The sequence below is a fragment of the Coffea eugenioides genome, chromosome 2 (assembly GCF_003713205.1).
Source record: "Coffea eugenioides isolate CCC68of chromosome 2, Ceug_1.0, whole genome shotgun sequence".
Classification (NCBI taxonomy): domain Eukaryota; kingdom Viridiplantae; phylum Streptophyta; class Magnoliopsida; order Gentianales; family Rubiaceae; genus Coffea; species Coffea eugenioides.
Window position 1 is genome coordinate 17765640 of NC_040036.1, and position 12337 is coordinate 17777976.

At 35.5% G+C, this 12337-nt stretch overlaps 1 pseudogene; it reads left to right on the top strand.

The window, feature by feature from the left end:
• On the top strand, positions 1–5416 carry LOC113758412 (annotated as a pseudogene).
• The last annotated feature ends 6921 nt before the right edge of the window (positions 5417–12337 follow it).

Sequence of the window (12337 nt, forward strand, 5' to 3'; positions counted from 1 at the left end):
ATGGCGTGTTCCTCATTTTATTCCATTCTCTTTCTCCTAGTTCTTAACCAGCTCTATTATCCTATTCCGGCTGCAATTTCAAGAAATGTAAATAACTTTTAGGGCAAATTATATTTTAACCCCTTATAGTTTAGTATTTTTATACATAACTCTCTTATAGTTTCAAACATTATACATAACACCATCATAGTTTGGATTAAAGTATCAAAATGACGGAAATGATCATTTGTACTAGAACCTTTAAAAATATCGAAATTGCCCTTGTTTAAAAATTAAAATGGTTCAAATGATCAAAATATATAAATATAATATGCATGACGCATTAATCCTGTATGTTTTAGGATATATTCAGAACCCAAGTGAGGAGAAAAACTTTACCATAGTCAAGTACCAATTAAAATAATTATTATTTCATTAACTGTGATTAATAAATATTATTGCTCTGAGACAATGTCAAAAGATCATCCAAATACATTTTTGAACTTTTGGTTTATTTACGAGCAGTTAACTATCTTAGTTTCAATTTACAAAATCATTCTGGCAAAGGAAAATAACTTCCTTTTCCTTTTGATAGTAAAGCAGCTGCTAGTGGTTCAATTCTCTGCAGCTATAACCATGGATTTTCGAGGATTCGCAGCAATCTTAGAACCATTTCAAGCCGCACCTATTGCTGGTCCTTTCTGCATAAGTTTAGAACCATTTGTTCTACTTTCTCTGGCTAAGCCATGGACCTTTGAGTTATTAGTGAAATGAGTCATACCACAGAAATGCAGATCACCCTGGCGTTGTTCGTGTAATTCCTCATAAGATTCTAAGGTTGAATACTACGAGGAGTTGGGACCTTCTCCAAGTGCAGTCTCATATGAATGATGGGATTCTTTCAAGGGCCCAATCTTGTGTTGGTTCTATAATTGGTGTCTTGGATTCTGGTGGGTTGACTATAAAGCATGTATACTTTCTTGTTAGTATTGGCTTCAATTCTTTTTACTGCAAATTGTTTGGTACTTCTTGCTGAGTGCGGGGATATTGGCCAGAATTTGAAAGCTTCAAAGATGAGAAGATGCAAGAGGTTCCACCTCGTTGGAAAGGAATATGTCAAGAAGGGGCTGAATTCAACAGTTCCAATTGTAACCGATGAAGTTGCTTCGACTGTGGCCTAATAATCATATTACCATATTTGCCTTTGATTCAAAAACCATATGAACCTGTCCTGTATAAACCAGAAATTAGTGGTAGGAGAAAAAGATTGAGACTCGCAGTTGAACTGGAAAATGATAGTACATGAAGTGTCCGCTTTGAGAACTTAATTGCAATTTTCTTGGGTGAGAGTAGATGTTCGGGTGCCTCAATTTGTTTGCTTTCTATCAGCGACATTGTAGCCCGGCAATTCAAATTGGTTAATGATTCTCTGCGTACTTGTGAATTATGACTAGGTGTGAGTTCTGGATAACGCATATCTTGACCTCGCTGGATTTCATATAAGATGATACTGATTCAAAAAATCTTTTTCATGATACCTCGCTGGATTTCCGAGGCCGGTGGATCAAAATTGCACAAAGAAAGTCTAGAGTCATTGGTTTTTTCTACATCATTCATAAAAGTTCCATGTGGCCGATGCTTAAAAGTAGCCTAGTTTCAACCTGTCCTTATCTCCAAATGCCTATAATTAAACAGGAAGATCATTGGTGCTCGCTGGTACATCAAAGGTTTCGAGGCTGAATTTGGAAGACTGAATACGGATGATGGAGTTGAATTCTTATCTCCCGGGATGCAACAGGGCATGGAACTCACACGTCATCTACAGCAAGCAACTGGGACTTGCGTGAAAGATGCAAGCTTTATGGGATTAGCAGAAGGACTGGCCAGAGGAGGCGCCCCTTCAGCTTTTTTAGCAGTATAAAGTTTGCTGGTCCGCCGAAGGTGGTAGCTCAGCTGACATTCTTGCTGCATTCGATGATGCAATATTTGATGGCGTGGATGTGCTTTCAATGTCTTTGGGCGCCTCAATATCCCCTCTTTCATCTTATGTTGACGACGCGGTGGCAATTGGTTCTTTCCATGCTGTGGCTAGCTAGAGGAATCCCTGTTGTCTGCTCCGGCGGAAATGGTGGTCCTTTTCCTGAAACAGTTGTAAATACATCTCCATGGGTGATAACTGTTGCAGCAAGTTCGATCGATAGAGCTTTCCCTACTGTGCTCATCCTGTGGAACAACCCAACTCTCCTGGTATTTTCATTTTACGTTATCATCATTATTAGGGTTGAACTTTTTTAATTTTAGAATGTTCTTTCGAGAGCAGTAACGTATATTTAACCAAGTGGCTGGATCTGTAAAGAAGATTATTGTAACAACAGCTTTCCGGAAAGGTCATGTTCCCTAAACTCAGTAGAACTAGTAATGCTTCACGCGCAAATTACATTATCTGGAAAAAAAAAATTTTGGGGTCAAATTTAGATTGTCAATATCATGATACAATATATGTATAATTTCTTTTATTTTAGACAATTTTTTTTAGAATGCATTATTTAGGAGGGTTAAAAACAAAAAAGTCTTGTGATATACCTAATACACAAAAAAGCCTCCAGTGATTTCAAAACATACAAAAACGACGCCTTATATTTTGAACTAAATTGTAAACTAACAGAATTCGTTAAAGTTAACGAAAATTATGGTTTCGGCTGTTAAACTTACCGGATTCCGTTAAGTTTTCCGTTAAGTTTAATGAATTCTGTTAGTTTACAATTTAGTTCAAAATATGAGGTATAGTTTTATATGTTTTGAAACTACGGGGGTTTTCTGTGTATTAGGTATGCCACATGGGGATATTTTGTTTTTAACCCTATTAGGTATCTCAGATTTTTCAGAATTTTTTAAATTGTGAGGTTAATTTATAGCTTAAATTTTGACGCACAAATATTAACACTATTATGTTTCACCAAATTTGTAGTATGTCCATGATATTGTTACACTAATTAAATCATGAAAATCGTAATTTATTATACACAATAAAACTTTGTTAAGTAGGCCAAGAAAGCATTGATCTAGTGATCAAGGTTGAGATATCAGAAATTAAAAGTTTTGAGTTCTAATCCCTTACCGGCTTACCCCTATCCGCTTCTTAAATCTAAAGAATGTTGTTGAGTAGGACAAATAGATACACAAGCGAAACATGAAGCAGTAAAGAACTTTGATGAATAGTAGTAAAGTAATGGCTTAAACTCTAAACTTAACTTCTATAAATTGGCTTATACAATTTATGTTAAAGACTTTGATGAATAGTTGAAAAATAAAATGACCAAAATACTAAAGGCTTTGCCATTAAGATTGCTTTTTTTGAATGATAGCTAAAATATTAATATTTGTAACTTTAATTATCTTTTTATTTTACTAAGCTAAAAAGTTTTGAACAATGTAACTAAAATGGGGTTATAGTTTTTTACTTTTAATTTGGACTTGGGTAGCCTAAACTGCCATGCCAAGTAAAACTTTTTTTTTTTTTTTTTTTGCATTAATATTGTTTATAGCACTGCCATTTTTCATGTTATGTGAGGGACTTGGGTAACCTTAAGTAATTTTTTAGCTGGTTATGAGAATCTTAACTCTATTAATGTATGTTGGCTGTGTTGATATTCAATAGGGGCAATCTCTGTACATACGAAAGGATTCGGACAAGTTCTATCCCTCTGTTTATGGAGAAGACATAACCACTACCGATGGAGATGAAGATGCTGCGAGGTGACGATTTTTTTTTCAGCTTGAAATACTATGTGATCCCTCTAAAATCCACATATTCTAGCAGAAGTTGTGATTCTGGGGGCATTGAATGCCACTCTTGCACGGGAAAGACTCTCCTTTGCTTTGAATCTGAATCTCAAAGATCTGCAAGGGCCGCTACAACAGATGTAAAGGAGGTTGAGGGCGTGGGACTAATTTTTGCTCGCTTTCCAACTAAAGAAGTTGCTCTGTCCTTGAATGTTCCCTGTGTTCAAGTGGACTATGCAATAGGAACATCTTTGCTGGCATACATTGGAACCACCAAGTAAGCTTCCATATTGAGCCACATTAAGGACAGTACTTCATACTTGCAAGCGAGAGTATCATTTCTTTACAACTTAGTTCCAAAAATGTTACAGTTCAGATTTCAGAGGTGGCTCCAAGCCAGTCAACTATTCTTCTTATATTCCTTGAGTTGGATAAATTTCAATAGTTTCTTCAATAAATGGTGCGTGATACCAGAAAACACTCTTCAGATCTGTTCTCCGGATGTTTGTTCTTTACCTGATGTGCAGTTTTGATGTGAAGTTCAGTCTTCCAAAGGGCAAAGACATCACTGGGGCAGAAACTATCCCCACCCCAGAGGTTGCTCTCTTCTCTTCTCAAGGACCAAATTCACTCTCTTCCTCAGTACTAAAGGTACTGGTCCATGGCTATGCTTCTTTTGCATGGGAAATTTTGCTGCATTGTCTGCTGTAAAATTGAATATATTGGGATATTCTGCAGCCTGACATTGCTGCTCCTCGGGTCAACATATTGGCCGCTTGGTTCCCTGCTTCTTCCATATTGCCACCTGATGCCAATGGACATCAATTTGCTCCACCTAAATTCAAGATTGTATCAGGAACCTCCATGGCATGCCCACAGTTATCTGCTATAGTGGCTCTTCTAAAAGCCTATGCATCCCACCTGGAGCCCTGCCGCACTCAAGTCAGCCGGCCCTCATCACAACAGGTATAGGAAAATTTCACTACATTTTGGCTTTAAATAAAACTTCAAGCACTATCCTGATTAGCTTGCACTCCTCTTTCTCACACCTATCATCTCTTTGATGCAGCCTCCTTTCCTTAACAGATGAATACGGTCAGATTGCAGTCGCAGAAGGTGCTCCTCACAAACAGGCCGATTCCTTCGACTATGGCGGCGGCCATGTTGACGCAAACAAAGCCATAGATCCTGGTCTGGTTTAAGACATGACCACCAAAGGCAACATTCGCTTCCTATGTGCAATGGGCTATAACGACGCTGCTATCAGCTTGCCAGGCGGCCCTCATACTCCTTGCAGTAAAACCAATAACTTCCTTGAAAACTCAATCTGCCTTCGATATCCATTCCTGAGCTAAAGAATTGCAAAACAGTTTCAAGAACGGTGACAAATGTCGGTCCAACAGTATCCATTTATACTGTCAGGATTGAATCACCCCCTAGAAAAAATGTGGCAGTGGATCCCCCGGTTTTGGCTTTCACTTCTAGTAGTACAAAGAAGCTGAAATTCAAGGTAAAGGTATGCCCCGGACTTAAGAGTACCAGGGAGTTACTCCTTTGGAAATTTATATTGGGAAAAGACGGATTTCACGTTGTAAAGATACCATTGATGGTTCGACCAGTCATTGACGAGTTGTGCACTGAAAATTGGTCATAGAATAGTAGAACTGCTACTCTATGTTTCATTTTATTTAAGCACAAAGGTTTACAGTTGCATCACAAAAAGACGAAATAATGTAATATGAGATGCAAATCCTAAGAATATTCTCAATTCTCATGTAAAGCAGAGTCGCAGCAAGAAGTGATTCAAAATCTGCTATTAGAAAACTAAGCAGATCGTCTATTTCACATTTTTACTCCCTAGCCCAAAATAAACAGCGTGCGGCTGTCATTAAAAATTAGATTAATTTTCTATACACTGGTAGTGTCTATACTTTTACTATTAGATGCATGACACATAATCCGAATTTGAATTTAAAACTCAAATTTTATATATGTGTCATATATCCAACAGTAATAGTATACGCACCGTCAATGTATATAAAATTTATTCTTAAAAATTTCCCCAACCCCAAGTTCAGTTTATGACTGAATGAATGTATATGGTCGTAAAAATTAGAACTGCACCTGTCCTAAGTCCTAATTGAGCTAAGTAGGAGATGATCACCTTTCATGAATTTTAGACACTCCCAAGTTCCAAAGTCCAAAAACCAAACAGATTACAACCGTACCTGCCCTAAGTCTTCTTCTCTCATTTGCCAAACCGATAGGATTGCATAGACACTACAAAGTCCAAAGGCTTTGAGTTAAAAAAAAAAAAAAAAGCAGAAATACCTGCCCCGCTGGACATTGGATTGATAATTTGGTAAACGACCCCGTCATTTGCTTCAATTGATTTGGTGTTAGTGATGATGACAGGCTTAGTAGAGTCTTATCGAGAATGTATGAGAGCTCCTAATTGGTGCTTGTCATACACGAATTATTAACTTTCTTTTGCGTCTGCCATGCGAGGTTTGGTCATGAGCCATAATAATAAAACCATAAACTAAACAAGTGGACCAAACATTAGCATCTTTTGATACAGGATTTTTCGGGAAAATTTTTTGAAATATAATATACGCGAGATATAAAAAAAATTGAAAATATAAAAAATTAATTAAAAAAAGTACTTATAACACAATCATATATATATATATATACACATAGATAGATATAAAATTCCTTGTCCAAACAAAAGTTTTCATAGGAAGAACAAGTTGATCGACAAACTGCTGATTGTCGAATCCTGTTTAACCTATAGGGAACGGAATCATGGGGAAGAAGTGGCCCAACTTGGGAACTGACAGAGAAGTCCGGTAGAAGATTAATTATAGGGTCTGCCAATCACTATTGACTGGGCATTTTAGAGGAGACGACTTCCACAATTTGGAGTATTAATATTTACCATTGCTATGCAAATCAATCAGGCTGGTTGACAAAGACGTCCATACAAAAGATGAGAAAGAAAACAGGAAAGGCCAAATTATTTTTAGCACTTTGTGAAGCTGTAGGGGCAGTGGTCACTGGTGATTCTTCGTCCGTTCCAATCTATTATTAGTTGGTTGGAATAAGATAAGACGAGGAGAGGAAATTTGCCGCCTGGTTGTTCAACACCTCTCTTTTATTATTATAAAAAAATCTATCTACGTACGGGAAGGAACTAGGAAGTCAAAAAATGCTACTAATTCTTAGAAACCCGCTTAGTTGATATTGACGTCGCTAACTCTACTTGATATTGCCGTTCACCCCATCTTACACGAGTCAAATTTCAGCAACCTGTTATTGTTCGTCAAGAAATTTCTACATCAACGGCCTTTCCAACCTAGGGGCGTTTTTACTCGGAGGAGAAAACATTTGAAGGTAGTGTACGGCCGGTGACATATAGTTCTTATGATTTTTGTGGTAATCCAATTCAATATTGGTATTTAAAGATAAAACAAATACTACTATCACTGACTACTGGAATTATTAAACAGTTTTTTTTTTTTTGGTTTATCAGCTAAATATAATAATCTTTCTACACAAAAAAAAAAGTGAAGGAAAGAAAGAAACAACGAAACAACAGATTGCGCCTCAAACACTAAATATGACATGACTTTATATGAAACCAAAGGATCCCAAGAATTTGCCGTTTCAACACATTCCTGCGGAGAAAAGAATGATAAGGTGTTCACCACACATTTGTCATTATTTTCATGAGTTTCACAACGTTATTTGAATCCTAAAACCAAACTGTCTTACATTTCATGGGGCACTGTCTTACTATACCGGGTTACGGGGAGTGGTGTCACTGAAAAAGAAAGGGAAAGAAAGAAAGAAAGAAGACCATCTGGCTCTTGCCTCTTGCTGCCTGATGTTAGTATTTTGTTCAGATATCTAGTCGCAAAAGGGGACAAATGCACGCATGAAACGTAAAACTCCCTTCGTGGCTTCCAACTACTTCAGCTTCCACGGTCTTCAAGTTGCTCGTTCGTTTCATGGCCGGCCGCCACCCGCCAGCCAGCTCCAATGAGTAAATATTAATGAACCCCAGCTCGCCTCACCATCAATTCTGCCAAACACACCGTAAACAGAATCTTGCCGAAGCTAATGCAATGATATTGTGTCGTGGTAATTTAAGATGTTCAGGTAAAGGCCTACGGAGTTTACCACTCTATGGTGGCGCTGTGGTTTTTCTTCCTTTAGGCTTTAACCGGAAAGCTTTGGACCAGCATGTCCCAATGCAGTAACCTGGTACATTAATTGCCTGGGATTCTTAACCTAAAAGATGTCAAGAAAAGTGAGAATGAGAAAACCTCTATCTATGTTACAATACTCTAGTACTAGGAATGGCACACGGTTTTATGCGTGCAATATAAAACAAAATATTGATAAGAAAAAGATTGTCCAAGTTATTGAGATTTATTAGGAGTTAATGATTTATCCTTGAGAAATTTGTTCTAACAAATATTTATTAAGGTCAGAACTGAAAATGTAAAAAAATGACATAAAAGTTAACAAATTCGGGTTTTTTTTTGGAAGGGGGGGGGGGGGGGAGATGCTAGTGTATAGTTTTTTAAAAAAATTGAGAGGTAAGATGACGATGCAAGATGGAGAGTAGGAGTGTTCATATTTCGGAAAAAAAAAAAAAAAAATCTAGATCGGATTTCAGATTCAATAAAACGAAATTTGAAAAAATTGAAATACAACGTTCAATAAAGCAGTTCGGGAGCGGATATTAAAAATATGTTATCGATTACCAGCTAAATTATCAAAAAAAATTTATAATATAATGTTATATATATGTATATCTAAATATAAGAGTAAATCATAATCCTATTACTAAATACTAATTAGCTATTTTAATTATAAGTATACTTGGAAGTCAAATTTTGATGGAACTAGGCATATTGGAGTTTAGTTTCACAACTAAATCTGGGGTTCTTATTTATTTTAATGTTGTTTAACAATTAAGATTATGAATTAGAACTTAGGATTATGAACCTTTTTTTTCGGCATATCATGTTTGTTTGAATTAAGTTGATTAAATTTTATTGAAAAAACATATGGGATATTATTTTGTTACAATAATTTTTTAGAGAAAATTAAAATATTTTAACTCACTATTGACATTTTGAATTTCGGATATTACCAATTACCAATTCTCCTATTCAATTCACAAACTAAAGCCTGAACGATAATCGAAAATTTATCTTAAAAAATTGATCCTAAATTACCAAAAAAAATTTTATTGAATTCGATGAACACCCCTACCAATCCTATCATTTCGACTAGGGGTGGCAATCGGGTCGGGTTCGGGTTGGCGGGTCGGGTTGAGGCTTAAGTATAACAAAGAATCTGCTGACCCGCCAACCCGAAACGGGTCAGGGTACCTGACACGAACCCGAAAATTTCGGGTTGGCGGGTCGACCCGAAACTTAATTTTAATTTATTAATTTATCACTATAATTTCTAATAAAATCAATTTTTCACAAAATTAATTACATCATCAAGTAATAAAAATTTAAATAAATAATTTCAAACCAAATCTAAAATAAATTAAACACCATAAAAGTGTTTTATCCCAAACCAAATATAAAATAAATTAAAACAGCATAAAAGTAAAAAATAACATAATATATTATTTGTCCAAATATAATAATTTTAACTTCACACAAGTTAAATAAATTCATTTAGGATTAAGTAATTAATGCCTTTGGAAAAAAAGAATCATTTAGTTCAGTTAGATAAAATAATTTTTATGTTTATTAAATTAGTTTTAATTCGTAAACGGGTCACATCGGGTCATATCAGGTTACGGGTTGACCCGAAATTGACCTGTTTTCTTTTCGGGTTCATCGGGTTCGACCCGATTCTGACCCGAACTCCCGAAACCTCAACCCAAACCCATTAATTTCGTGTTAGGTTATGTCGTGTTTTCGGGTCGTGTCAGGAATTGCCACCCCTAATTTCGACCCAAAAAAAAATGAACACCCGTGCTGGCCCTACTGGAGAGTCCAAGTCAAAGACTGACACGTGGATGGGCGATGATCCATGACTAACCTTGATAATGTGTTAAATAATTTGAATTGCTGTTGCGAAACCAATTACAATGAATGAATAGACATCGGATCTGGTTACGCAGGATTTCGTCTGTGTGGGATAAGCTTTGCCTAATGTCAAAACTTTGAATTTTGTACTAACATTTTTCCTCGCTTTCAGTTTCAGTAGGACACATTTAGCGGGATGAGCTCCAATCTAATACGACCGTGGCATTGAGGGCTGGCTTCTTTTTTTTTTCTTTTCCTTTTTTTTGGGTCCTTAGGGCTGGCTTAATTAACGCGGTTAAGGTGTCCATTTGTAAATCAAGTCAAATTACATAGCGCCTGGATTTATGCCCATCAGAGAAATCAAAGGACATAGACAGATTTGGACTGTGCCCCGTGGTTTTGAGTTCGAAAATCCAACAGCGCCATATCTAACGGCAATGATGGGATCCAATACCGCAACTATTGAATAAGATTTGATAATATGAGAAAACTTCTATTACAGCCTGAACTCACTACTTGACAAATATAGTAGTTAGTTTTTTTATTTTAAAAAAATAGAGCCAATTGAAGAAATAGTAGTGACACTACAACCATAGCAGAAAACGCAAAAAAAAATTAAATCAATTTTATTTGGATTATATTTAATTTAGAATTAGTGGGTTTCACAATATGTTGTTTGAAGCATTTTCATTAATTGAAAAATCAGTGACTTGCAAGAAATTGGTCCAGGCCGTGATAAAATTTCTCGTTCCTGCATAGCTGAATTGACGCTTTTTTTATTTCCTTTTTCCTTGCATTAAAAAAAAAAAAGAGACGATTAAGCCTTCAGTTCACTCAGATATACTATTATAACAGATTCATTAACGTCTCAAAGAAATTCATTATGCACTATCACCACTTGTAGAAGTCTTCTGCGGATGTCAAACTCTCCATTTTTTTTTCTTCTTTATCACAAAAAGAAGAGCTCAGATCATTGTTTGGATACCAATATTATTTCAAATAATATTTCGCTTGCATCATAAACACATTTTCCAACTCACTTTTTAGATTCCCAACCAACTTTTTATCTTACATACATCACATCACAAAAAGTGCTACAGTAATTATTCCAAATAATATTTCAAATAACACCCTATCCAAACAACAACTTTTTGGCATGCCGCCCAAAGCAATAGACTACTTTGATTAGCTTTTCCTCCCAATCCATTGAATCTTCTTAACTTGCTTGAACTTGCTGAAGGAAAAAGTCCATGGATAATTCCTTATAAACCACGTAGTGGTAGGGATATTCCTATTATGTGTCGATCCAATTAAATAGTAAAATCGAATTTGGATTTGGGGCAAAAAGTAGCCAATGGATAAGCCTAAATCTCGAAATTTGTTTGGATAGCCTCATTATCCCAAATAATATTTCGCTTGCATCATAAACACATTTTCCAACCCAACTTTTTATATTTCCAACCACCTTTTTATCTCACATACATCACATCATAAAAATGCTGCAGTAATTATTCCAAATAATATTTCAAATAATACTCTATCCAAGCAAAGGTTCAAAAAGGAAATATTGGAATTGAGCAGTTGTAGATCCTTTGGCAAAAAAAAAAATGCCTTGGATAAGAGATTATTTGAGATTTATTTAAAATAATTATTATAGTACTTTTTTTAATATGATGTATGTGAGATTAAAAAATTATTAAAAAATAAAAAAAATCATTAAAAATCATATTTGTGATGTAAATAAATAACTATTTACGAAAATGTATGTCCAAACACATCTTGTTAATAAAAATCTTAATTTCGCATTATTTTAAGAGTAAAATTTATATATATTGTCAGTGTATACACTATTACGGTTGAATGGATGACACATGAGTAACTTTTGAATTTTAAATTCAAATTATATATATATATTATATATTTCATGGTGACCGTGTATATACTTACGGTGTATTTAAGATTAAATTTTTTTAATGTAACATTCGGAGTAATATTCCAGCCTAAAACTCTCAATTCTCAGCCAAACGGTGGAAGCCTATGATAGCCTATGGGCTTAAGCAAACGTGTCATTCTTCGCAATCTTGAAACCTGCGATGGACACGGCATCTATACGATACGAATACGACCGTCATTATTCTAGAGCGGCTGGCTTCTCATTTTGACCTTCCTGGAATTTCCAAGGAACCAAGACTACAGGATCCTTGCACTCTTATTTCCACAAACGCTTCCTTCTTCGTACAAGTAATATCAGATTGATAAGTTTCCAAAAATCGTAATAGCGCATGTTACGGGCCTAAATTAATAAACAATACATTGTTAGCATTAAAACATGCAAAAGTTGTCAATGCACTGCGTCTTAAGATTGCAATTGTTAGAAGTTTCTTACAGGTAACTTAAGGTTGTGTTTGGATTGCATTTTTCATGATTTTTCATGGAAAAATTAATGTAGCGATTCTATGTATGTGAGGGAAAAAGGTAATAGGGAAATGTGATTACGGAAAACGACGTAA